Source organism: Apteryx rowi, unplaced genomic scaffold (assembly GCF_003343035.1).
Source record: "Apteryx rowi isolate R43461 unplaced genomic scaffold, aptRow1 scaffold_77, whole genome shotgun sequence".
Classification (NCBI taxonomy): Eukaryota; Metazoa; Chordata; class Aves; order Apterygiformes; family Apterygidae; genus Apteryx; species Apteryx rowi.
Window position 1 is genome coordinate 40,766 of NW_020451060.1, and position 25,641 is coordinate 66,406.

Consider the following 25,641-nt stretch of genomic DNA (forward strand, 5'->3'; position numbering starts at 1 on the left):
GGTGTCAATCCATGCAATGAAAACTATCATCAATACATAAGTATATGGGAAAGGAAGATTCTATTCTACTGATTATACAGTAAAATATGGACAGCAGGAGTGAGCACAGATAACAGAAGGGATAATGTGCTTTCAAACAATCAGCTCTCAACCCTAGTGCTATTCAGCCAGTAAATTACTCTGACCCAGGAGTAAATTATAAATGATAAAAAGAAGCATTTATAATTCACTTACTGCAGTTCTCAAAAGTCACTAGCAGCCAGGCAGGCACTGAATAAACCACAATGTAATATTGTCTTACAGGATTCATCATCACTTTTTGTCCTTCTGTGCATGGGCAATACTCAGCCATTTAGACTTTATGTCCCTTTAGTGCCAGCCTCACAGAAGGCTTGCAGCATTAACTGCTCACTTCTGGTAACAACTTCCATTAGTGCGGTATTCATGATGCTATCTGAGGCACTATTGATTTCTTAAAAGGAACTGAGTGCTTCTGTCAACAAGTCTTCCTATCATTTTATTTAATTTCCAGCATTGTTCTGCAACGCTAAGTCTGCTTTCTCTCTCACTGTTGCATGTTCAACATTAAAACTAACTGGGAAGATACAGCTAGCATGCCCCAACATACATACTAATATGCCAGGTCTAGCAAAGCAGATGAGAGATTTCAAGGAGTTCAAGTCCTAGCTACACAGCAATCCAAAAGCTAGATGAGGGTTTTGACAAAATTACCTGCTGTTCCCAAGTGCAGGTAATGGCCAACAACCCTCCTCTGGCCCTGTCCAATACTGAATCTCCTCAGCGGGTTTAGCAGCCCCAGAAAATGAGGCCTCCCATATATTCTCTTCCAAATACAGTTCTTTAACTGTATCTTTTCTAAGGGAGATGCAGCACTGTGCACTTTTTATACAAAAAGACAAAGGGTGGGGAGGAAAACAAAACAAAACAAAACAAAAAAACAAATTTCTACACTTCCAGCTAAACAAGACACTTCCCCGAGCACAGGATGGCTGAGCATAGTTAAGCTGCTCACAGAAAAATAGCCAAACTGGTGAGGGGCAAGAATGTCCCTTGCAGCAGCATTTCAGGGCTCAGCTGAATGTCCCCAAACCACACAGTGGTGTGGGATACGCAGAAACAGCCACATGGCTGGGCAGGGAAGAAGTGGGGCTGTGGGGCCGTGGTAGAGAAGGGCGAATCTGAGCACCAGGTCAGCAGCACAGGGGAGCTGCTGTTGCAATGGGCAGTTGCTCGCTGCCTTTGCAAACACCACTACCGGCACCTTGCCTGGTCTCCCTTTCCCCACCAGACTGGGGTGTCCACCCGGATCCCTCTCCTCTCCCCAGGGAGCTACAGCATGCATGTTGGCGTGCACGATGCAGCCTCTGTGTGTGCTGGGTGGGAGGGAAGGAGAAAGAAAAGGAGGGTCATAGTACATTATGCCTAGAGAGAGAAGGGAAAGATGCTGGGTTAATCCCAGTTGAAAGGCTACTAAAGTGACACATGGGGCTAAGAGCTTACATAAAGGACAGAATATATCACTAGATAATGATGGATCAAATTCCCATAATACATGGACTAATCCAGAGTCACAAGCTCAGCTGTTTAGTCAGTGGCCTGGCAGTATCAACTCTGAAGCGCTCTGAATCTCTTGAAGTGCTGTAAATCTGAGAAAATGACTCCTGGCAGATAAGACCCTCAATCATGGTGATGAACTCAACAGCTCCTGGTGATCCATCTAAAAGTGTACGTAATACACTAATCACATGTGATAAGGACCTAGATAAAAAACTTTTAGCTGGCTGAGGAAGCCTCACCATGCTATGCACTTGAAGTGTCTGATAGTCGCATCACATAATCATATCATAGGCTTCACAGCATGCCTGTAAAGGATATCCAAAAAGATTTTATGCAGTGGAACAGGGAAAGGATGTGTAAATCCCTCTGCCACCTTTTGGTGATTTAGAATCCTTCAATACRCTTTTTCTTTCAAATACTCATCTTGCTCACCTGTCCAAGGTAAATAACTCAGTTTCTGGAAGATATAGTCCAGTCTTTACTAACATTGCACTGTTTTCTCACTTCTCCCATGTGGTTTGTAACTTTTTAAGGCTCATGTTGGTTCATTTTTGCCATGAAGTGTTTTACTACTTCACAGTCTTTGGGTATCAGGTAAGTTGAAAGAAAATTTTACCATGAAAAATTATTTCCAAACAAACTATTTAATTAATACTTTATAGATACACATGGATAAGTATATATTCCTAGAAGAAATAATTATACAAAAAAGGCTTTTTGTGAAGGAAAAACAAACAATATTAAATTTGCAAGACTGGACATCCAATCTTTAGAAAAACAAATTTAATGTTGGATTAACAATGGTGGAGGAAGAAGTTCTCCAAGAAGTGCTCCTTGGACAAAGTGCCCACACCAATGTACTCCAACAGCATTTAATAAAATCCAGCTATTGGAATCAGAGGGACTCATTCTCTGTGCCATACGAGCTTGTCTCCACGCCAAAAGGAAGTTTCCAGTTAGCAAGCTTTATAGTAGGGGGGTTTGGATAGAAGTTGCTATTTTTTTTTTTGGAGGTCATTCAGTCCTTGAAAGCCACACCAACTGCCTTGTTAGGACTGCTATCAAATAGAGGTCTCATTTTTGATACAGTCAGAACACAAATTCCTCTTACATTTGTAATCATTGCCTCACAAAATTACAACCATGGGAAATATTTTGTGATTCTTTTGAGAGCAATTAGATATAATCCAGGTTAAAATAAATTCAGAAAAAAAATTTGTTTTAAAGTACCACCACAAAAGACACAAAATAAAACATTTAAACAATAGCTGGCAAAAATCCAAAAGAAGGATTCTACAGGCTTGTTCTGCTAATTGGCATTGCAAAAAAGCAGTTAATAAAGCAATACATTTTACAGGTCCTGTAATAAATTAATTGTTTGTCCTTTACTAGATTTCACTTTTCTCCTTTACTCTGTCAGATGCATCTCCACATTTCTATTCTGTGCCCAGACTTCCTGTTCCCATTAACTCAGCAGAATAATAGAAAGACCAAAGGCAAACTGGCCTATCTTTTTACTGTTTCAGTAACTGTTCTGTTTTTTAAATCTTTAAGTAATGGTACACTATTAAAATGCATCCTTTTTGACTATGTTGGGAAAACATGACATTTGATTCTCCATAGCAGTAATCAGTCTTATGTTTCTTGTAAGATCCCCAGATTCTAAGTAAATCCTGGGATGCTGGAGAAATTTCCTGTATCCAGTAACTGAGAAGCCAAAGCCCTGCATTATATAACAAACAACATCTCACAGCACAGCTACTCTTTCCCCAGTGCAAGCAGTGACCCCACAGAAACAATGTGTAGGTCCATACAAGACACAATTTGCTACTTTTGATATTTCTAAGATTTTAGGTCCCTGATGAAACTGAAGAAGACAACAGTAACAGTCCAAGTTGACCAATGTGTTACACAGTAGATGGTATTTAACAAAAGCATCAAGTCACCCAGGATAAAGAAGCTCTCCATTGAACACGATGTTGAGGATCTTTATAACACTGACCAGTTTCCCTGAGCTATCCAAGCAGCTTACGACAAGTGAACACATGCAGAGGAAAACTTACTAAAATAAGAAAAGGGAAAGGAAGATACTGAAGAGGATTGCCTGCATTTATTTTAATATGTGTAGCTGTGGATTAGGCAGCAATATAGTGAAAATTATAAATGGTATGCAATTAGGAAGGGCATGGTTCTCCCATGCAAGTGTCTTCGATAAGTCAAAGCTCCAAAGTGAGAAATTCAAAAAACAGTAAGTATCTTATTTAGAGGTATATAAACAAAACAGCAAAGTTTTGGAAACAAAGCCTTCAATTTCTCACTAAGATGATTAAGGGGAAAAAAAAAGTACTCTTGTCAAAAATTCTACCATGCTGTAACATCCATAAATATATTGTATAACTGGTTCCTAGGTCACCAGTCGCAGCAGAAAGGCCTCTCTTTTTATTTCCATCCCATTTAGAATAAAAGCAGAGCCACAACATATGTCAACAACTGAGCAACTTGACGAACGAGTGAACAACTTCAAGTATTATCTCAAGTTAAAAAGCTAAGGAAGGTATCTCTCCTGCCTCCCTCCACCCCGCCCTGAGTTTTAAAATATTTATGCTGAACCTCTTGTAATTTGGGAGCAGACTAAGGCTACATTTTTCCTTCTCTTCACCTAGATTAACTATGGCTGCTACAGGTTTATGTCAAAAAAACCTCTCTGAAGAAAGAGCTAGAGACAGCACAGTGCTGACGTGCAGATTATAACAAGCAGAGCTCTGACAGCTTCATACTTGCTACTCCAAAACTGCCTGCAAAACCTCAGGATGCAATTACTATATAATGATCTTCCCTTTCAAAACTGGAAAAGTTATATAAATGAGCAAATGACACCAAAGAAGAAAGTGTACCTTTGTCTTACAGCATATATCAACTTTTTTTTTGGATTTCTGTTTCTGCCTGAAACAGCAAAGAGAAAGGGAGCTTCAGGAAATAAAGTGACAAACAACCGAGCATGGGAACAGGCAGAGAGCAAGTGGGACTTTCAGCACCCTTGCGCTTTTCATGCAGTAAGTAGAAACAACCCTTGTTTCTGGGCCCTGAGCACAAGCATGAGCATTAAGCAGAAGGAAAGCAGAAAAGCAGGTGAAAGAGCTGACCAGCAAGTGCACTTCTCTCCGTAAATCAAACCCATCAATTTTCATGTATTTTCCAAAGAGCTTTAGCAGGGGGATCAGAAGCCTTTAAAGCACTGGACTCGCAAATCAGCTGAGAAAGCACCTTCGTTAAGCACAAAAGTATTCAAGACATAGGAGACCCAGACAACCAGCATGCAGTGTTTGAGATACAACAAAAGATCCTTTTTTTTTCCAGGAGTTTAAGCCTTACCGTTGGAGCTAGGCCCAGCATCCAGCCTTTCTGTAATCCCCTCTTCAGTACAAAATAGTGGATGACCAGGCCCAGGACAGACAGGAGGGAAGAGCACATCGAGGCTCTGAACAGCCAATACTCTCTGCAGCTTTGCCTTTGCCATCTTCTCACCACAGAGAATAGAAAATGGAAAGTGAACAAACTTCAGCTTGGGAGCTCCAAGCATTTGACTGTAACGTACACTGAATTATAGGCATGAGAGCAGGCACAAATGGTTAGCAGTGCACAACTGTCAGAAAGAAATGAACTGCTGAAGGACACAGTTTCATGGTGTCATTGAAAAGTTTCAGTAATTAAATACCAATATTTATTTCTACATATGACTACCCATGTAAGCAGTGACCCCGCCTGCATGTGTAACTGCAGTACATACTCATTGGTATCTGTCTCAGAGTGCAATAGATTTTATTCTTGAAATATTAACTTTAAGATCCTATAATAGTAATGAATCATAAATCAAAAATGTTGAATATCATCATGTACTTATAATATGTTCTCCCTTCAGCTGATAAAAGGCCCTTATCTGGCGTATAATATATCTTTGACATCTCTCACACACATACTCCTTTTTTTTTTTTTTATGCATACATGTACCCCCCCCACACACACTTTATATAAAATAAATACAGATGAAAGATGTCAAGGAAAAGGATCAAAGGATTTTAAAACCAGGAGATCATTAGATCATCTTGACCGTCTGTATAATTTGGAACATAAAATTTTATCCAGCCTCATATTACCCAGTTTGATCCTTTGTCAAGCCCAACAATTGCATATACCTACAGCATATCTTAACTGAGGAAGTCAATCTTGATTTAAAGCCTTCAAAAAGATATGGAAAATCTGCAGATTCTGTTGTTGGTTTATTCTACTGTATTAGAAATTTTAAAAATCAAACTCGGAAAAAACTTGCTTCAGTTAAACTGTCAGCATAGCACCTATGCATACCATAATTCTCTGCAAACATTTTAACTAAAAATACTAAAATATATACACGTCTCTCTCTCTCTTTCTCTCTCTCTCGAACAATCTCCTTTCATCAAATGGATCTAAAGAAGAACCATGATCTGTTTGACAGGATTCAAAACTGTTATTAAAAAAAAAAAAAGCTGTCATATTTGATAATATCCATTTTATCAAAAACCAGAACACATTCTCAAATTTTGAGCACAATGGTTCCTAAAAGTTGTGAAATACAGTCTCATCTTTATCCTACTTAGTCCCTAAAACAGCTATGAGCAGCCAAATTCAAGCACCCTATTGGGTGAAACTTCTTCAGACCAGCCAGACCTAAATCTATGTAAATACATCTGAATTTATTTCAAACTTCTATCTTGTTTTTTCAGCATCTACTTTTAAAGCACTGATGTAAAGCCCATCCCAAGAGCTTCTGATATTTTGAATAGCTGTAAAGTTTAAATAACCTTCCTCCAAAAGCATAAACAGAACAATAAAGCATTCAAACATCAGGAAAATCCCATACAACAGTCATTTCAGTTACTGAACTTATGCTGAAAGTAGTTAACTTGTTCTACACGTAGTTTTAGGCAAGAGTTACTGACTTGCAGTTTCTTATAATTGTACCCAAAGCAGGATGCCTTTGCAACTTGGGCAAAGCCATACTCGGTGTGAGAACAGCCTCCCAAGTCCAGTGAGTTTTCAGCTCCTTGCTCCAGCAGCAACTTAGCCCTATGGATTTTGGGCATTCCCTCTGTCCCAAAACACGCTCCATGCTGGCTTGCACTGAGCTTGGGCTAAAACACAGCAACGCTGCAGCACCTACTGCCCTTCACTGGAAGCAATCTTCAGTGGAGCTAGCGCTGAGGAAAGGATAAGGTGCACAGACATCCCTTTTATACTGGTGTTAGAAACACCCATTTCCAAAGAGCTGGTGACAGATTGGTGAAACAGCAGGTGGACACCCTGCCCTTGGAGGGCAGCCTGGTTCCCCCCAGGGCTCACGGGGAGCAGATGTCAGACCCCAGCTGTGCAATGGTCGTGTTTCCCTTCTGGCTCACTGTGGCACAACATCTTTCTACTGTTACCCTACATCAGAAAGAAAATAAATGCGRGTCTTCTCTCCTGACAGAAAGTATCAGAGGGAAATCCTAGGAACCACATGCCCAACACTTGAGCTGAATTTTTATTTGCAAAGTTCCCTAAAAAAGCTCAACTAAGAAGGAAACAAATACAGAGAACAGATTCTGACCACAGAAGGGTGGAAATTCCACCCACTTTACTATGCGTAGCCATTTTAGGCTTCTCATCTGTTTTAATTAGAATGTCCCCACTTAATTTCACTTATCCTCATCTGCTACTCTATGGCCTCTGCAGAAGAGTTTTAAAATAACTGCAAAACTACAATATAAAGTTTCTGCCACTTATGAAAATGTTACCAAATGACTACGTTGTGCACATCAACAAGGATCAGACAGATTAAAAATCTGTATAGCTTTTTCAATTTCTTTCTCCAATCATTAAAAGAATAATCACTGACATTGCAAAACAAGTGGTACAACAGTAGCAAGTCTCAACCTCTCAACCGCACAGGCAGGCAGCAATCATCCTTGTCTATATCCATCTGCTGTTGTACATCACATGGTGTTAAGAACATACCTGCAGACTGAAGTTGACAGCTCACATCATTGCCTTAAAATTGTTGTGATATTTGATCCACTCCTGAAAGCTTCAGCTGCCATAAAATTGAACAAGAAACTGGTTGAACTTAAAAAAATGCCAAGGAAGACATGAACCCTAAGCTCAGAAAAAAACCCAAAGCACCAGAAGGTAAATAAGAAGCAGACTGCATTTTGTAAATACAGTTTGCTTCTCTCATAAGCAAATCCTGCACTTTGGGGGATGGTTTTTGTATACTTGCTATTGGCAGTACCAGAAAAGAATAGTAAATATGCTTTATCACATGCAGCACATCTACTAGTGCAACCAAAACAGTATCAATTAAACAATCCACCTTCAACAGGTCCTGTCAGGAGTGCATGAGTTAGATAAAAAGCAGCTTTCTTCCTGAACATAGAAATATTCATTCATGTCAAGGATGAAGATTCTACTTTCCTAATGCAATACTCTTCTGTCTAGACTATGAGAAGACTAAACATTTAAACTTAATTTGCATTACAGAGTTCAAATTTTAAAAGAAAACTGAATACATTTATTTCAGCATTGCATCTGAAGTGTGCCACGTTTTATTTAGATAGCTTAATAGCATCAAACAATAAAATACGAACTCTCAAAAAACTGATTTACTAGAAATATCTCCTGTTTAAATGCTCCATCAAGGGTATAAGTAGTTTTTATACTTATAATCTATGACAAACATTTGGCAATCTTTTACATTTCGTAAGTTTCAGTGCTCAGTAAAAAGCATAGTGACAAACTGCTTGCATTTAATAAAGTACATTCTGCCCTTCCACTTTCTTCCCCATGAATTTTTTTGTCCATGTGCAAAAAAAGCTATATTCCATTCCCTGATGTTTTTAAACCTATTTGGGTATAGTGAGGAACAAAAGCCTTCCAAATCCTTTTCTATTATATTCTTCCTTCACTGGACACCCTAAAATACAGCAAGGAAAATGTCTGGATGCTTTAGTGATATTATGCAGCTCAATACTCAGCAAGTATCAAGCAGCTTGAACGGATCATCAATCCATTCCATCTTTCAGTGCATTAAAACTTGTGTTAGTGTTTCAGTTACAACCCTGGTCTTACTCCAGACTAACCTGAACAAAGAATCAGTCCCTGTGCAAAGAACCAGAAGGCAAATTCTTATTAACTTTTCATCTTAATAAAGGACGTAATGATAGTTTCCTGGCCATGAAAAAAATAATGGGTATTATATAACCTAACTCTTCTGGAAAGAAACTGCATTGATGATGGATCAGGAAACTGATCCACTTACAAGAACATCTCAAGGTCGCTGGGTACATTCATAGAAAGCATCTAAGCATTGAAGTAACACATGTGTTCTCTTCTCAAGAGCAAATTTATTTACTCACAGACTGAAAAAGCCAAGAGCTGCACAGCACAGAATGCTAGAACACATCTCCTCTCAGCAGCATAACCTACTGTAAGCACACCAGCTCTTTCCTCTCCTGCATACACTGGCTTCTCACACAACATCAAAGCAACTTCAAGGTCTTATTCCTTCCACTAGTCAAGGTCCAATATATCCTAAAGATCACATAAAGGAACTATTGACATTTTTATCCTCCAGCCAATCATTTGGATAACAGCCCAGTACAGGAAGATGGCTCTACTGCCAGGACTCTATTATTCAGGGTAACAAAAAGCAGAATATCCCAGATAACAGAGAGTGAAAAAATTACAAGGGCGCTATGGGATGCATACAGCAATGGGCTCAGCTTGGGCTTGACGCATTTTATCAAGGCTGGCTCTACACTAGCTTTACCAGTGATATAGGAGAGAGCAAGGATAACTCTCAAATACTTAATATTAACTCACTGCAGGATGTTTCATGACTCAAATGCGCAACAGTAAGAGTGGTAGAAAAATCAGCATAAAAGAACATACTAYTACCACCTCACTAACGCTAGCTCCGTCTGGGTGAAAGGAGTGTCTGAGCAGAGATGAATGAATGTTTCTGTCATTCATTGCAGTCCATACCCCTCTCCATCCAGAAAACATTCAGAACATATAAATCTTTCTTTTTTTTTTTGCTTTTCAAAATATATGTAGGAGAAGAATTTCAGAAAAATTTATTAAACCATTCTAATTGAGTAAATAATTTAATTTAATATATTTTTGAATTGCATTTTAAGAATATTAGCTCAAATGCTGATTTTAGGCAATCCCTCCTGCAAAAGATGGTATTTTTAAATGTATCATGGACCCAACTCTGCAAATCTTGCTGTTTTTATTTAAAAGCATTTAAAGCTTAATCCTGCAAAGAGTCAAATGATCCCATAACTTCATATTTTAATGGAGGCTGAATAAGTTCACAGCTTGAAAAAGGACAAAAAAAATCCTACACTATACATACAATCAGCATTCCGCAATTTCAAGCAAGAGTCTCAGCTTACAACATAAGCTGCTATTTGCACACTACAAAGGACTTCTTCATGCTAAATTTATGAGGCTGAAACTTTTATGCAACTCCTAAACCTGAATAAAGATTTCAGTACTTATGTTCTGAGCATCTTGTCCGGTCCCAGCAACATTCAAGGTACACATGAGCAAGCCAAGGTCACCCTTTCCTGTGTTTGCCTTTGCATGAACACGCTTACCTACTTTCTTTACTCTCAAATTAAACTTTATTCTGTTTTCAGCATGTTAACATTGCAAGATGCATCAGTGTAAGTCATGCAAACTTCTGAGGGTTTGAAAGACTTGCATGTATCACATGTACATATCAGGATGCATATATGCATTCTCAGGAAAAAGTGTAAAGGGGACCAGCCCCAGATTTGCAGAGGGGAAGATGTGGGCCCAGGGCATGCCCTCCTCTCCCAAATTGCCCTGTCTACTTGCTTGTCCTCAGCGAGGGGTAGAGAAAACCAGAACAACTGCCAGCATTCACAAGTTTGAGCAACAACCCATAGGCATCCATGAAAAAGTGCAAATATATACTGCTTCTTTTATTGGCATATGAGAGACATGTTACATTGCATGAATCTGGAAGTGCAGCACTTGCAAGGTCCCAAGATAACTCATGGGAACTACCAAGGATGAAAAAGCTACCAAACTGATGATGGCCATATCCCTTCACTCACTGCAACACGAGCCTTTGAAAAGTATATTATATTCCTAAAGGAAACCAGAAGAAGTAGGCTTGCCACAAGTATCAACTGGTGCAGTTATGGGAAATCACTTCAGTATTGTTCAGTGGAAGGTAAGAACTGGAGCAGGAACAAGAGGAATAATATTAAGAAATCCATTTGCCTTGAAAATGTTAAGTTAATAATGCAATGAAACAGAAAGTTGTGGCCCCAGCTCTCCATTTCCCTTTCATGTAGACCAAAAACATATGTGTATTAATTTCATTAATTATGTTTAACTTCAAAATTAATAAAATTTTCTAGAGATGAAAAAGCTAATTTAGTTCTTCTGCTTTTATGCTCATTACTTCAAAAGCAAGCTGACCAGTAAGTTGCATAAATCTTAAATATTTTAAAAGTAGCAGGGCTTGAAATTTTCTTTGAAATCCCCTAAGAAACTGAGTAACACAACCGATCTTTATTTTGACCAATACTTATGCTTTTTAATCTTCCTTTCCAGGAAACGCCAGTCCTTCCTCTTTATGCTTTAGCACACCTAACACTACTAAGCTGTAAATGAAAAAGTGCACATTATAAAACAACTCAGCCTATAAGAACTTGATATTGATTTTCATTATTAAAAAAGGAAGAAAAAAGGAAAAAAAATCTTTGCATTTAGCACTTTAATAAATTAACTAATATATCACTGAAGTTTTTTATTGAGCAGTTATTGCTTGGAGCTGAAAGATAAGTCATTGAGATACAATAATGAAATCAGACAATCCAGGATTTAGGGCCATGTTTTCCTCTGGCACACAAAGTTGAAGCAAATGGGTTTTGCATGAATGATGTATGTAGTAAGTGAGGGAACAAAGTGCTTTCCCAGTTCAAAGCAACATTTTGGCCACTACTGCAGTCATGTCTTCCATGTACCCCCTCTCTAAGGGGAACCTTCCCACGACTTCATGCAGTTCAGTGATCCAGTTATCATTGCTTCTTCCTCCGTCCTCCTCTGCGTCTCCTTGCAAAAAGAGCTAATGTGGAATAACACACGCTCCACAGCTCATGGCAATTACAGACCTCACTTTGACCTCAGAAGCAGATCCCCGTTTGTTTTACTGGGGATCTGGTGCTTGTAAACAACTTTAAGAACAAAGCAAAAAAACAACCAAACAAACAAAAATTGGTTCTTGATATGAAAAGGTACCAGGAAAATTAAAAGAAAAAACAAGCAAACCAAAAGCACACTAGCATGCAGTGGACACTAGATTTACTTGGCTTGACTGTGATCTACTTTCAAAGATCTATTTTTATAGCAGAAATGACCACTGTGCAGAAGGAAGAGATTTAAGCCTATTACTAAAATCAAGCACATCCTTCCCATATGTTCACTGAACCATAACAGCAAGATTTTCTTCTCTGAGGTTTTCCTGCTACTGTTTTAGGTAAAACCTGTAATGGACAGCAATGCTGCCAGCATGGCCCCTTTCTGTATTTTCACGCTCTATTGTTACAGAGATACAGAACACTGATGACTTGACAGCACTTGTACTTCCAAAAGCATAGAGAAATTTAATTACAATATTTATTTACAAGAGCAGGTGGGAAATCCTTGTTCATTTTATATGTATCAACAGACTTCACAGTTTTTACAGATCACCGTGCTATTGAAAGGAAGATATCAATTAGTTTGGTAAAAAGATCTGAAAGAATATGACACAAAACTACACATGCAAAATGAATCATGGTTGTTTTGAGTTTAAAWCACACATACTGAACTCATATTTAAAGTGAGCATAAAAAAAGCAAAATGCATTACTGGTGGTGCTAAAAAGAAAGTCTACTGTAATCCTTCCCTTAAATTGCTCAGTTGTCACAGTGGTCAATACTTTCAGTGCAGTGTTTTTACTTACTATCTCAAAGGAAGAGATTTGGGAATAATTTTCTTTAGTGGAACAAAAGATACTTCCTTACTGATTAAACTTACATCTCTCCTTTTCCACCCACATCCAGCGAGCAGTTACATTAAATCTAACATTCAATCCAGTGCACACCACAAATACATTGTGTTAGACCCTGAACTTCCTAAGTTACCTTCGAGGGTAAATGCTGAAGTCAGCAGGAGACACTATTGGCTTCAGAAGGGCTCTACAAAGCATAAACATCCATTCCTGCAGAATCATCTTAAGTTCATGTAAGCAATACGCTCTTCAGTGCTGATCAGCTTCACATTCGAAGTCTGACCTTTTCTACAGAGTACACTAGAAGCACATAGAAAATTTAGAATGATTTTTCAAAGTGCTCAATCCATCTTCTGCTGAAGTCAGCTTGAAATTATTTCAGTGAATTAGATCCAAATGCTGATTATTAGCACTGACAAATAAATGCTGACAATGTGTGTGACCACACATTATGCCTTATGCTACTCTCTATGTTTTGGGTTTAAATTTACCTGAATAAACCCCTCTTAATTTTTAAGTCTGGCTGCTTTTTTGACTCACACAATGATGCTTAAATCTAGGTGTTTCCTTGTCAAAGTGTGCCTAAAGCAGAAATAAAAGGGTTCTGACACCTATGAAAGCATCAAGGTGTGGGAATCAGAGGAAGAGGAAGGCAAAGATTAAGCACTCTCCCTCCCACCCCGTATTTCTCCTTTAATAGGCACAGGAACAGTGAAGAGCCAACTACAGCAGGCCTATGACAACATGCTTATGTGTTTCAGGCTTTCCTTCCAGGGATGAGGGAACCTCCCTTAGGCATGGGACAAGGCTCAACTCTGTACAGCAAGTCTGGAGCTCCTCTCTGGCCTCTGTCCCTGTACCATGGTGTTAGTGAGGAAGCTGAAAGCACCACCCTGGGAGTTGGGGAGGGGCAGCTGACTAGAATGAATATCAAGATTGCCCTTCTGCAGTGCAAAATAAATGGATAAATAAATTTTAAAAACAGATAACTTTAGCCTAGGACTTAATGACACTCCATGGCCATTCAAAGTTGTGCAGGAATAGCAAGAATCAGTGACACCTGGAGTCTCCTGTTGCAAAAATGGAGGCTTCTGCTTTAACAGCTAACAAAGCTTCCTTTGTTTGAAAATGAGACACCTTCATTTCTGTGTATAAACTATTACAGACGCACACATGCACATTCTTACACTGGTTAGTTTTGATTTATTCATAGCGCTACAAGGATATACAATACAAAGTTTCTTAGCGCTCTCTTCCTTTTGGTTCTAGTTGAGACATACAAGTGCTACAATAAGTCCATCCATTTGCTGATTTCCTAAACTTATTTTCTGTCTTTTTAAGTGAAATATAGTCTTCTGAAAATGCCTACAAAAATTAGGTTCATGAGTAGCCAGTGTTTTAAAATATTCAGACTACTATACATCTAAACAGCCTGGAAGACTTCAGCCATAACTTAAATTCTCATTACTTATGCTGAGTAAGTTTCTTTTAATAGTTAAAAAACGGCTATCGGCTTTTAAAAACCCGAACTTATGCACCATTATGTGCATGTAAACAAATATTTCACACAAGAAGATGGAAAAAAGAACCACATATTACCGAGCTGATTTGTTTGCCTAACCTAGCCATAAAAGAACTGTCTTTTAGGTACACATGATTCTTCTCTAGTCTGTTAGTCTCACATCAGGTTTTTTAGCCTCGTAATAAGCACCATATCAATGGGAATACTGTGGTAGAGAATATGATGGAAAAGCCATCATGGCTCACTGTGCTCTGGGCCTGTTCTCAAAAAGTTGCAGTTACAATGGGAATGGAGTGAAAGCCTAAAAGCAAGAAGAAAAAGGAAAATGAAAGGGGAAAACCCCTCAGTGCCTGCTCCCTTAAGGAATTAAGATGAGCATGAGGAAAAAAAAAAAAAAATCAAACACCCTTCTGGTTCCTCAGAGAAACTGAAACGTTCTCTGGATTGGAGTATTCCTCCCACCTCCACATTCACTTCTCTTCATTTGTAGATTCATGACACTAAGCTTTTCTGTTCAGAGAGACCACTTAATATTTTCTGTAATAAAAAGTAAAAATACAGGGTTTTGTAATCTTTCTATTTACAAACCATGCACTAGATTCCCATCAACCCATCCTACAGCTTACAGATTTACAAGAAAGGAGATGACTTTCTTGTAAATGACCTACTGAAAAGTCATTCTGCTGATGGCAGAAGCAACACACCTCTGGCAAAAACATAAGAAAACATCCATGAAAAGAGAGGGTTGGGGTTTTTTTAATAATTACTTAATACATGGAGATATAAAATGAATGGACAACTACTAAAAGACTGAATGTGAGAAGAGTAAGGTTTGAAACAGTCCTTACATGCTCCATTAAAAATTTACCTCAAGTAGTTTCCTCAGAGATGAAGAGGACAGCATATGTATTCAGTCTCAGCAGATCGAGAACCAAGAATTTTCTAGGTAAAAGCAATCTGTACGACGGCCCCCCGTCGAAGGATCTGTCTGTGCAAGAGCTGCAGAACCCCAGTTAATTGAGGTCTCTGCTTCATTAGTGAATTGGCTGCATATCACAACACCGCAAAAACGTATGCAAAAAGTTTTGCAATCCTTTCACTTTAGAGCATAACAAAGGCCCCTATCACTGTCATATAACAGCACTTCTCAAACATTAATGGATTCATCATTCTTGCAGCATCTTTGTGATGGAAATTAGCACTGTGCTTCCTGTTTCAGCTAGAAAACCAAGATAATCTTCTCAGTCTCAGTTTCTCAAAGTAAGAAGAAATTCCACCTGCTCCTAGTCCACATTCAGTACCTTGCCTTAATCTCAAACCAATGTATTTATACCCAGATCATTTGGGACTCTCCAGTTTTGAAAACTGCAGTCACAGTACTTTGTTTTTTGTTTCTTCTTAGGTACTTTCCTAAACCAAATTTAAGTGAATTAACTGAGATCTTCTCTTTACTCATAAATCTCTCTCCTTCTCCTCTTCTGTCTCCACTATAAACTAATTCCCAGTGAACTACATAAACATTTCTGTCAGGATGCCAACTCAGATAGCTACTGCTTGGCAGCATAAGTTCATATTTACTTCCCATCTCCTCAGTCTCATCCCTCTCTGAAACAATTTTAGACCCTATCAGCTCTTCAGACTGTTTAAACCAGGCCCCAGCAGAAGAACATTTCTCAGAAACACTAGCTTGTGCCCAGCTCACGACCCCACTTGTTTCCCAGCTAGCTTGTTTAATAGCTATGTGATGCCTACAAGGCTGGTGCAGGGTCAGCCTACGACTTTATTCATCTGCATGTCATTTTTCTTCAGAAACATGCATGAAGAAGAAATCTACTCCCTGTTAAAAATATCACAGAGGTTAAGCCTTACAGGACTACAATAAAAGACCTATGTTCTTGAACAGGACAACAGAGGAATGTGGCCCAGTGCTCTCATACAAACTCTGCCAAATTATTGTGGGGAGAGGAGTTAAAAGCCTCCCACCAGCTATTCAACTTCCCACTTGCATACCAATTTTCATGTGCAAGTACAAGAAGTGAACCCTTGCAGCCCTCTACTACAGTGATGCTATTCAATTCAAAAAGTTAAGCAACTTTGTTCCAAATCACTGTAAATCTCATAACTGGTTTAAGTTCAGCAGGTTTTCTGATAATAAAGATAACTTATTATTACTAAATATTATACATTATGTATTACAGAACCTTAGCACAATGAAACGAAAATGAAAGCTGGTTTTGTAAATAATTGTCTTAAAAAGGCAAACTAGATGCATTCCTAAAATTTATTCTAAATAAACCTGCAATAAACAGACATTGGTGCCTCATGGGGCTGAGCTAAGAGGCTTATGAATAATACAGCTACGGTATCAGTATGGCAGACCTCAGCGAATGGTCTACAGATGGTGTTAAAATATCTAGCTTTTTTCACTCCACACAGATTATCAGATTTTTTCCATCAAACATTAATATAAAATTTGAAGATTACTTTCAAAAGTAGGATGACTGTATGTTTTGCAAAAGTGAATACTTTTAAAATTACTCCAATGGGAGTCAGTGAGAAGTGTAAGGTGGAATCAAGGTGTGTAACCACACACGAAGCAGCACACAGTGAAGCATGCAAAGAACCCATCTTCATTACATCTGATAGCAGCTAGAAGTGTCAGGCTTAATTCTGAGAGGAGAAAGTTCCTCCAAATATCAAAAACTCAAACATGCTATTTTTCATGCAATTATTGTATTTTCTAGATTGAAAATTCACCAGAGTAACCACACTGAAGACTGTAACTATTCCAGAGGCTTCACAGTCCCTGGAAAGTGGAAGATTTGCTGATACTCTAGCAAATTATTTTGTAGACAGACACTACTGTAGGACAACACTTAGAAATTTGTGTCAGTATGGACAGGTTCTTCATATTCATGCTACCTACTTAAGAGGCGTGYATACACGGACAATGTTGCTGAAGATAAAGCATTTATGCATTTTCACTTCATTTTCAAGTAAACTTGTGTTAACCTTACCAAAAGCTGCACCAGAACTGTTACTTCTGCTCAAATCTTCCCTCTCACCATGCGAGCATACAGTGGTCTGAGCTTCCCACTACCAAAGTAAGCCTCTGCACTACTGTATTTACCCATCCTGTGTGAATCTAGTCGAATCTCTTAACATCCGACTCTTCATTTGCTCTCATATAAAAATGGAGATAAACTACCCATTTTTCTCACTGAAGAATTAAATGTTCTTTTTCCCTGTTGCAAAACAGCTGGAAAAAAATATGCACACCAGCTATGCTGTCACACAGACCTGAAGAGGCAAAGATATTTCATCTGTAAATACCCAAGTTTGAAATGGGGCATCAGTGCACTTTAAAATCAGGCAACTGCTTAAAGAATTATTAAAAGTGACTCTCGTTTTCTTTAACTGTAGATTCACTGCTGCCAGCATCTCCACACTTATTTTTCTGCCTCCATCACCAGCATTTGAATACAGCTGAAAGCACATCTACTTGTAATAAGCACACACACGAGGAGGAAAAGAGAAATGCACATGGGAGTAAAATATACAGGATTAACATTGGTCTGTCTCAGCCTAGCAGTCCTGTGATGCATTGCTTCAGTAACTGTTAGAAAGCACTACGGTAAAGGAATATTTCCATGAGGTTTCATCTTCCCTTCTTTGAAAACAAAACAGTATTTTTCACCAAGTAAACTACTCATTATGGCATAAGGGGCACAGTGCAGTGAAGTACTAGTTTTACAGCTTGACAGTTCCTTGTAATCAGATCACTACTTACTGTCATTTTAAAAACGGAAGAAAAAGATATGTGGAAACACAAGTAAGAAATCAGCAGAAGCAGATAAAACCTGAGCTTTCTCAAGTTCTGTTGAAGTTATACCATTAATCCTCCTCACTACTTTCAGTTTCCCAATTTCTATAGCCTTGATGAGAAGGGAAATACATTGAAAGCAGAACACAGCCTAAAAAGAACAAGTTCAGGAATACATATTTGTTCAAAATGTTACCCAAAGAAGAGGTGACTTGCTCACAGTTTGTAAGAAGCTTTCTCTATGTGAAAGGTTTAAAATAGATACTACTTTAAATTTAGAAGAAAGGCAGACCTCCCCACCCCAGCAATCAAAAGCTAAGAATTTGATGTGCACTGATTCTATCAGGTTTCACATTTCAGATGTTCTGTAGGTACACCTACAGAAAAGCAAAAGGAAACAAAGGCAATAGTGGTGAAATGGTGAACATTTCATCTAATCATATTACCTGTTCATAAATTGCAGATGTATAATGAATATCACACATAACAGCAGAGAATTTCAGATTCTAAAGGTTAAAATTCTATTTCACTAGCAATTAAAAAGAAAGCATGGAAAACAGAATGAATCCTCACACAAAAGAGCAGTTACTGTGATGTACTGTAAATCAAAAGATGATTAAATATGCACCTCCTACAGCAACACAACTGTCTATAGTATCCATCTTGACCACCAAGGTGAAATCTACTTAAACAGCAGAAATGGCTTGTTCAATTACTTCTTGCTTCAATTTCTTTTGTATTTTACAGATTTAGATCAAGATGCTTGCTGTCCTCAGATTACCCCTTGATATGAAAGTGAGTGCAGTTGCAAATCTCCTCCTTTGCTGTGTAATCCATCAGTCCAGGTCACAACTACACAACAAGCTGGATAGCCTTGAAATTACAAGTCCTGTTTGTGACAATTAGTCATCTCAATACAATCATACTTATGAAGTGATTGACACTGTTATATAGAATCATATGAAGACTGACACCAAGAGTATTAAATGACCGAGAAAAAAACTACAAAAAGATCTGCAAAGGCAGAACATAATGTTTTTAATGAGGAATTTTTATTTATTTTCTAAAGACTGACTATATTAAACTGGAAAGAAAAAAAAAGTTTCATCTTTGGCAGAATGCAATTACAGTTTTGCTGTCAGAAAACCCTCTGCATTAAATACAACCCTGTTAACTAATCTGAAGCTGACTACTCCTAAAGTAATGAGACCCCGGATATTGCCCTCCATTTAATTTCCAATTTATAGTGTTCTTTCAGCAGCTTTTTGGTTTAAAAACTATTCCAGACTCTACAGCACAAGTTTCTCGTTCACTTTTGAACTACTGTATTTGGCAAATAATAATTCTTAGACAATTACTAAGTCCAGAGTTACATTTTTAAGATTCTCATTTTTACTTTATCTAAATCGATCAGCGTATCACATTGTAACACATGTAATTTTAACATCTGAACTGATTCCTGTGTGCCAAAAGCAACTCATTACAAACAGCTGTCCGACTTCTTAGTTAACCTGTGAAATATCTTTGAAGAAAAATATTGCATCAAAACCACTGATTTACATCAACCAATAACAAGATTAAAAATACATCAAAACAGAAACTCAAAATATAATTAGACTGAAGAGGCATATCTTCCCCTCATCACACACTTATATGCTCAGTAGTTGTCCCAAATGAGTGCATAAAAAAAATCTCTTTGTAAGTATGGATGCAGGAAACATTTATTCCTTGCAAACAAGAAATGAAGTCCACACGTATACAAATCCTTAGGCATAAACAAATCCTCGAGAAGCACTGTTGCATCAGAGTTCTCCTGACTTTCACATTTAACAGACTGACAGAGAAGCAAGAGTATGAATGATTGTAACACACTACAAAAGCTAAAAATACAATTTTCAAAAGACTGGATGAGGTCTACTCATGAAAAGAGAAAAATGAATACCTATTTAAAGACAAAGAACTTTACTTCTATCAGTGGTGATTTCCATAAAAATTTAGCATGAGCAGAAAAGCATCTTAACATTTTAGATGCTGTTATTGGTTAATATCAGACACATCCAAAATACATGCTATTTTCGAGTGCAGGATAAATGGTATCTACCACATTAAAAGAACTTTATAAGCAGCATGTGCAGCAACTATTAACCAATATTACTACTAATATGTCTTTTTTCTACAAAAAACAATGGGCAGTAACAGAAGAGTAGAAAAACAGAATGTGCAGTACACAGGGAAAATCTTCAAATACACTAACCACTCCCTCCCTACTCCACTTTCTAGGACAAACTGCATATGATGATATCACTATGTCCAGTTTTATAACCAACCTCAAAGGCAATTATGTTTGTTTTTCCTTTTTTTTTTTAACCCCCAACCTTTCATTTTAATACAAGCAACTAAAGTTGACTTCCTTGCATTCCTAAGAAGAGTGGTTACAGGACAGCATAATGAAACTAACAGAAAAATTCCACCAGCTCCGGTCTTTATTACCATGGTATCAGCATTAATGGACAGTATAATGTCCTCCAATCATTAAGTAGAGGGATGGCATCTTTCAAAGGCAAGATCCTTAGAGTAAAATATATGGAGTCTGAATCATCCAAGGTCAAACAGCTAAGCACATGCTTAAAAAACAAGGAAAATATAACTGCTTGAAGGTCAGCTTCAATTTCTTTGTTGCATTCATATTCTTGCATTTAATGTCTTTGGAAACTTTCTATACTTTGCCTTTGAAAGCTTTTACCTGAGACAAATAAACAGCATCAGTTCAGGTAAAGATTCCTCTGTTAAGGAAATAATTAACATCACAGAGAGCTCTGCTCTTGGTATTATTTAAGCTTAAAGAATCTGGGCTTTTGCTGCAGGACTTCATTTAGGGAAGTTTCTGTTTTTTAAATCTACTGCATAGCGTGAACAAAAAAGGTCAAAAGAAGGTTGATTTTCTCTTTTCTGCTAGGGGAGAGACCCATTACAATACTTCCATGGACAAAGACTATTATGGAGGATACTGTGCTCACAGAACTGCTTATAAGAGTTATAGGCAGCCAGGTAACAAGTGGAGAAGACTAAAATCAATTATGCAATAGCAAGGACAGTATCTAAATGTGGTGGCAACATTTCCTTTTTGTTAGAAAAATTACACTAAACTAGAAACGTCCTTGACTTCTCTGAAGAGACCCCCTTCAGCAAATCAGAACTCTTGTTTAATGCAGCCCCTGATTATTTGCAAATCCATCCAGCATGGGAACACAATGAGGTCCCTTTTGAGAGATACAAGATGTGCTACAGAGAGGAATCACACTGAGGCTGGCAGAGCCACTTCATTATACCAACACCGTTCAGTGACTCCGTTCTCCACTGCAGAGTTCAAATTGGTAGGAAAAAAAATTTAAAACCTCACCGCACCAGAGTGCCTTGTTAAGGTGTTTTTCAAAACAGGACCTCAGCTCCATACTTGCTGAACCTGTAACCATCTCTCTAGTCTGACCTTTCAGGATTAAAAACCAAAAGGAGGCTAAGACTTGCACAAGTAAGTTTAAGAGGCATCCACAAAAGATGCATGTAAGCATACATCTGGGTTTACACACATCATTGTAAAAGATGTGTCTCTATAGTTATTAAGTATAGAGACCAGGACTTAAAACTCAACAGGAAGTCTGGATGTGCCCAGACAGGATGAGTGCAACAAATGCAGACGCATTTTCATAGAGCAGTGTGAGCTTCTGCTTTTTAAAAACTTGATTCTAATGGTTAATGCTAATTATTTGAAATTGATTATCCTGAGGAGACTTGCAAAATAAGTCCACATTAACTTTCTTCCATCTAAAATGCCATCTGCCATCCAATGGCAGAGCTCAGAGGATTGTGTTCAGCGGTGCAGAATCTAGTTGGAGGCCTGTAGCTAGCAGTGTCCCCCAGGGGTCAGTCCTGGGTCCAGTCTTGTTCAACTTCTTCATCAGTGACCTAGATGAAGGGACAGAGTGCCCCCTCAGCAAGTTTGCCGATGATACAAAACTGGGAGGAGTGGTGGATACACCAGAGGGCTGTGCTGCCAGTCAGAGAGACCTGGACAGGCTGGAGAGGTGGGTGGAGAGGAACCTCATGAAGTTCAACAAAGGCAAGTGCAGGGTCCTGCACCTGGGGAGGAATAACCCCAGGCACCAGGACAGGTTGGGGGTTGACCTGCTGGAAAGCAGCTCTGCAGAGAAGGACCTGGGAGTGCTGGTGGACACCRAGTTAAGCATGAGGCAGCAATGTGCYCTTGTGGCCAAGAAGGCCAAYGGTATCCTGGGCTGCACCAGGAAGAGTGTTGCCAGCAGGTCGAGGGAGGTGATTCTCCCCCTCTACTCAGCCCTGGTGAGGACACATCTGGAGTACTGCGTCCAGTTCTGGGCTCCCCAGTACAAGAGGGATGTGGCACTACTGGAGCAAGTCCAGCGAAGGGCTACAAAGATGATTAGGGGACTGGAACATCTCTCTTATGAGGAAAGGCTGAGAGAGCTGGGCCTGTTCAGCCTGGAAAAGAAAAGGCTGAGAGGGGATCTTATGAACGTGTACAAATATCTTAAGGGAGGGTGTCAAGAGGATGGGACCAGACTCTTTTCAGTGGTGCCCAGTGACAGGACGCGAGGCAACGGGCACAAACTGAAACACAGACACTTCCATCTGAACATGAGGAAAGACTTTTTCACTGTGAGGGTGACAGAGCACTGGAACAGCTTGCCCAGAGAGGTTGTGGAGTCTCCTTCTCTGGAGATATTCAAAAGCCGCCTGGATGCAATCCTGTGCAACGTGCTCTAGGTGACCCTGCTTGAGCAGGGGGGTTGGACTAGATGATCTCCAGAGGTCCCTTCCAACCTCCACCATTCTGTGATGCTGTGAAAATTAGGTCTGGGAATTAGCTGATATCATAAAATGTGAACCATTTTGTTCATTAGACTATACTGAAATAACTATATCTGAAATATGGAATAACATTTATGTTTTCAGGCTCAAGGACAGTGCTATAGCAGTCTTAACTTTATCTCCAAAGCAGAATACTTTTAAGTTGTGGTCTAAGCCACTGCTGTAAGGCAACAGCCAAGCAATCTGCCAAATAGGCCTGTGACTGCCTTAGACCAAGAACATCAGGTGTGGGGAAGCAGAGCTGAGATCCTCCCCTTGCCCACCATCACCATTCGCCCATATCCACCCAAGAACACCAATGAGCAGTGGAGGAAGAAGACAGACCTACCCATACTTATGTAAGCCCTGAAGATGCGCATGCTTGTTAGACATAGTCTGGACTCATTTATAACTCCTCTCCTTTCATTTTTACTCCACCCTAGCATAGTCCACTATAAAAAGAAACAAAAACAACAACAAAAACCTTCTGAAGTTTTTTTGAACACCTACCTCTAGCTGGAGAATGTTTTTCCTACTGGGCCAAGAACAGGCGAAAGTCTTGGTTTTGGTTAGACTGATTTGAAGGAATCAGACACACCAGTAGTTCAATCCAGCTGCTGTTGTGCAAGTATGACTTGGGTACAGAGTAAGTTTCCTACAGAGACTTAATTATTAATATTGCTTCAAGTAGCTATGCCCTTTCTTTGATGTTAACAGAGATACCTCCATCTGGAAATTTTCACTAGCTTTAAAATTGTACCTGCTTCCCTCCCCCTTCCATTTTCTCTTGTTCATCTTGAGCCCTATTTGGGTTGTTACTAAAGATAGCAGAGCAATCAAAGAAAAAGGAAAAGGGTTTGAAATATGAGACAAACAGCATTATATAAAAGTCTAGTGTAATGGATTAGAGTAACAAAGAAGAAAAAATCCATAGCAGCTGTTCCTCCAATAATGTTTTTGAGTACATTATCACTTCACCAAAGACTTTTGGCACAATTATCCCCCTCAGCACCCAAATTCATCTTTACTTGTGTTTCTTCCACAGAAAAGCAGCGAGCGATCATTCTCAAGATGACCCATGAGATTAGGAAGCTCTGATACAGGGCATCCAGAAATCTTAGCTGTCCTCCTGGAATTCTCTCTCTCAGGAATCAAGCACCCTCTCCTCAAAAAAAACCCTCTCTTTGGCTCTTATTTTGGCACAAAGAATACTTCATTAGTCATCATAGTTCATTTTACCTTCCAATTCTCCCCCCCTCCTCTGTCTCCAATACGTCTCTCTGACGATCTTTAAAAATGCACACTTGGTTGGACCACCGGTAAGTGCCAATGCAATGATCACTTCCAGGGAAAGGTTTAGAGTTAAAGCTTTAACTGAAGTTACTGGGACTACTGCCTGTAAATAGGCTAAACAAAATCCTAATCAAGAATGTAAGGCTTCCTCCTCAGGATTATTTTAAAAGGCACTGGATATGGACTGTTTAGTGTCAGCATTTTTATCTTGAGCATGGACTTCAGGATTTTAAGTTTGGAAACCAACCTGAAATCCCTGTAATTCCTGAAAGTTTTAATAGTTTCCCAGAATTCTAGGTTGACAATTAGTCTTAACAATATCCACTAGCCAGAGAACTTCGCAACAAAAGATTTCTTACTTTCAGTTCTGTTTTCTTTTCCTTGTTTCCTCACATTATTTCATGAGGCTGTTTCTAGCAGAACTGATGGAACTAAAGCAAATGTGTATGCCAATGGGAAGCTTGTAATCACAGCTTTCAGATGATACACAGTATTAATCTTATTCTGGAAGTAGATGATATTATCAGTTAAAAGTATGTTGAAATTACAATGAGGAAAACACAAGATATTAGTTATATTGATCAACTTCAAAATAAGGGCATAGTTATAATTCTTTTTCTAATTTTGGCTTCAGTTATTGAATCTTCTCACAGAAATCTTCTCAGCTGCTTTTTAGAAACACTGTTACAAGTCCGACCTGCAACATCATATCCCAGAAGATACGCAATGGCCACTTGAGACCATGATGCTTCCATTACCAGCAGCATCACCCATTTCTCAAATCAGGAGGAAACATGAAGAGAAATTACTGGAGTTAAGAAGGAAGATAACAAAATTTGTATCTTCTTTGCTAACATCTCCTGTTGGCAGTTGTAGCTTCTCTTGGATGCAGAGAAGGGAAAGCACGTATTACAATAGCAGCAGCAGCAAGGGACTCAGCATTTGGTATATACTAAACAGCACAATACGGCACCAGGTAAAGATATTCCAGAAGCTCTGAACAGGACTTTGCTGGCTGAAGCAGCACAAGCATGAGTAAAAAAATCAAAGGACTGCTTGGATCATCTTCAAGTTTTTACTGCGGCTCAAAATTAGCTATATCTCTCATCTACCTAGTAAGATTCAAGTACAAGCAAATATTGAACTAAACACAGTGCCATTTTTGCACTCTGCAAACTCAAAATGTGACAGGGAGTCTGCCACAGGAAAGGCTGAACACACCTCATCCTGTCATTTTCATTTCTCTTTACAAAATCTCTATATGTTTATACAGAGACTATACAAACAGGCTTAAACCACATTCAGTATTCAAATTATTTTCTTCTCTTGATGTAATTTTTACAATAAATCACTCATATGATTTCATTTTTTTGAGGCTAAATTACTTCATTTCAAATGCTCTGAATACTGAGTTCGTACCTCACTGAGTTAGAC